This window comes from Crocuta crocuta, unplaced genomic scaffold (genome assembly GCF_008692635.1).
Source record: "Crocuta crocuta isolate KB4526 unplaced genomic scaffold, BGI_CrCroc_1.0 scaffold132, whole genome shotgun sequence".
In the NCBI taxonomy this organism is placed as follows: Eukaryota; Metazoa; Chordata; class Mammalia; order Carnivora; family Hyaenidae; genus Crocuta; species Crocuta crocuta.
In genome coordinates this window covers 3,295,778-3,299,303 of record NW_027528611.1, presented here as the reverse complement: position 1 = coordinate 3,299,303, position 3,526 = coordinate 3,295,778, and positions in this window count along the sequence as shown.

Sequence of the window (3,526 nt, the reverse complement as noted above, 5' to 3'; positions counted from 1 at the left end):
GATGACTTGCTCCCTCCTTTTCATCTCCCTCATGCAAACCTCAAGCTCATAACTAGATTCTCCTTCATTCTCTCATAGCTATCCCCCCCTCTCTGTGGCCATGGCTACTGGCATGGTGGCTAAAGCCTTTGTCTCCTCCTCCTGCGTGCTCACCTTTGACTCCTTCTCCATCTTGCCCATATCGAATCAGTCAAGTCAAGTTCACATTCCCTTATGTGGCACATGAGGCCTGTGCTGACTAGCCCAGGAAAGCCTCCTAGGCCTCTACTTTACAGATCTGCTAACAGCTCCCTCCTTTCTCTTCTTGGGGCCTGCACTCTGGCCATCGTTCCCCCCTTACTTCACATAACAACTTCCATAACTAGATGCATGAGTTCCTTGAGAGCACAGATGTATCTTCTTCAACTTATGTCCCCGGTGCCTAGTACAGTGCGTGGCTCTTAGCAAGCATGCAACAGTGTTTGTTGAATGATTAAATTCTAAAATGAATGACTGGGTGTCATACAGCTTTCAAAGTGATGAGGTAGCTAAGATTCAAACTGAAGTCCATTCATTTATTCAATGAATTATTCATTAAGCTCCCATAGGCCAGGTATCATGCTAGGTGCTGGCTATACAGCATAGAACCAAACAAGAGAGGGTCCCTGCCCTCCTGTAGCTTAAGTGCTCTCTGAGATCAGAGATCATATCCTTTGCAGGTACACCAAACTCTATTGCAAGGAACTTCATTATAGTCTATTTAAAGTGCCATGAAACAAAACTACCAGTATAGCATGGTACACATTTCAGGAATGGGAAGTGAGTTTCAATAAGTGCAGTAGAAATTCAGAAGAAAAGGAAGCACTAGGTAGGAACTGGGATTCACAATGGCCCTTAAATTTTTTACTTTTCTTTTTAAGTTTATTTATTTTTGTGAGACAGAGAGTGAGAGCAAGCACACAGAGGAAGGGGAGGGGCAGGGAGAGAGAATCTCTGCTGACAGCGTGGGGCCCCACTCAGGGGCTATCTCACAAACCTTGAGATCAATGACCTGAGATGACCAAGAGTTGGACACTTAACTGACCTGAGACACCCAGGCTCCCCAGCCCTTAAAAGTATTAATAAGAAAGGAAGGCAGGAGGGGTGCCTGGGTGGCTCCGTTGGTTGGGCGTCCGACTTCAGCTGAAGTCATAATCTCATGGTTTGTGAGTTGGAGCCCTGCGTCAGGCTCTGCTGACAGCTCGGAGCCTGGAGCCTGCTTCGGATTCTGTGTCTCCTTCTCTTTCTGCCCCTCCCCCACTTGTGTGCGCGTGCGCTCTCTCTCTCTCTCAAAAATAAATAAACATTAGAAAATTTTTTTAAAAAGGAAGGAAAGCAAGAGAACATGGAAACAAGGTAAGTAGAACATCTGTGAGCACAAGAAGTCTGCATTCTGGACATCGGACGGGAGGCTCAATCATCCTTTAATTGGAGTGAGGTGTCTCTAGGGTATAGTGAATTTTAAGAAAATCAACGTGTAGATCCTCAACTTCCAAGTGGTCTCTTTACCAAAACTGCTCCCTTCTTCACAGTGTTGACTTCCCTACTTTCAGTAACAAGGGTCACCACTCACTCACCCACTATCTTTCAGTGGCGACTCCCCAGAGGGGTAAACGCCCTGGAACCCTGAACAAAGCAACGATTTGCAAAGCTGGTGGTGAATGTGGGTGCTGAGGAAACGAATGGCTCAAAAGCTGGACAACAAATTCTTTTTGTTTTCAAGTCAGGAGGTTTCTAAATCTTTGCTTTCAAAACCTAGAAGGACTTAATTGCATCGTCAGCTGAAAAATCATTAACAATCTCTTTTTATAATAGATCTTTGTGATTTTTTTTGTAAACAACTGAGATTTAGATGCCACTGCTCTATTAAAACTCTCAGTTCCCATTTACTTATTGATATGAACAAGGTTTCTCAGCTTAAAAATGAAAACATGGGCCTGGAAGTGATGCTGAATGCAGTATTCCTGCAGTAAGTCATATTCAACTATAAACATACAAACTACCTGGGGGGTGGGGGGGAAGCAGCCCATTTATTCATTAAGAAATACATTTCCGGGGGGCACCTGGGTGGCTCAGTTGGTTAAGCAGTTAAGCGTCTCACTTTGGCTCAGGTCGTGATCTCATGGTTTGTGAGTTCCAGCCCCACCTCAGGCTCTGTGCTGACAGCTCGAGCCTGGAGCCTGCTTCGGATTGTATCTTCCTCTCTCTCTGCCCTTCTCCTGCTTGTGCTCTGTCTATCTCTCTCTCTCAAAAATAAATGAAACATTAAAAATATTTTTAAAAAGGCAATACATTTCTGGGGCATCTGGATGGCTGAGTCAGTTAAGCACCCTACTTGGGGTCAGGTCATGATCTCATGGTTTGCGGGTTCAAGCTCTGCCTAGTGTGAGTCTGCTCGGAATTCTCTTTCCCTCCTCACTCTGTCCCTCCCCTGCTCATGCCCTCTCTTTCTTATTATTAATAAATAAATAAACTTTAAAAATACATTTCCAATATATTGTTTCTGTTTATGTGTCATATTTATAAAAATCGTAATATTTATATTGATTTGATCAATTGGGTATTAATTTTGTAATGGCCACTCAAACCAGAAAAAAATTCTCAATTAGGGTTATAAAACTTTAAACTGTAAAATCTATATAAAACTATAAACTTACATGAACCTAAAATTTTTTTACTTTTTTTTTTAATGTTTTATTTATTTCTAGGAGAGAGAGAGAGAGACAGCATGAGCAGGGGAGGGTCAGAGAGAGAGGGAGTCACAGACTCTGAAACAGGCTCCAGGCTCTGAGCTGGCAGTCAGCACAGAGCCCGACGCGGGGCTCGAACCCACAAGCCGCAAGATCATGACCTAAGTGAAAGTCAGGCGCTTAACCAACTAAGCCACCCAGGCGCCCCACATGAACCTAAAATTTTTAAGATTTTCAACATATATACATATTTTGTTTGCAGAGATGTATGATACAGTAATCAATAAGAGACTTGTGCAAAAAATATGTTACATTGATCAGATTTTTGAGGGGCAAGTGGAATGGAAATGCAAGTGCAAGGAGAAGAGACAATGTAGAATTTTTTATTGATGAAGAAGAGCTTCTTCACGTATTTTTAAGATGGATTATGGTAAACATCAAATCACTATGGGATTTAGGTCTTATTCAACACATTTAAAAGGGTAATGGGCGCCTGGGTGGCTCAGTCATTAAGCATCTGACTTTGGCTCAGGTCATGATCTCATGGCTCATGTGTTCCAGTCCCATATTGGACAAACTCATGCCCGCTCAGGTGAGCTTGAGCCCTGCCTTGGGTGAGCCCTGCTTCTCTCTCTCCCTCCCCCCTCCCGCCTTCATGGGATTCTCTCTCTCTCTGCCCCTCACTCATTTGCGTGCTCTGTCTCTCTCTCTCTCAAAATAATAATGGATAATAAAGCAGTTTTATATGAAAATGTCAATATTTATAAAATAATAAAACTATCCATTTTCTAAGTTTTAAACTAATGGAAAGAAATCTT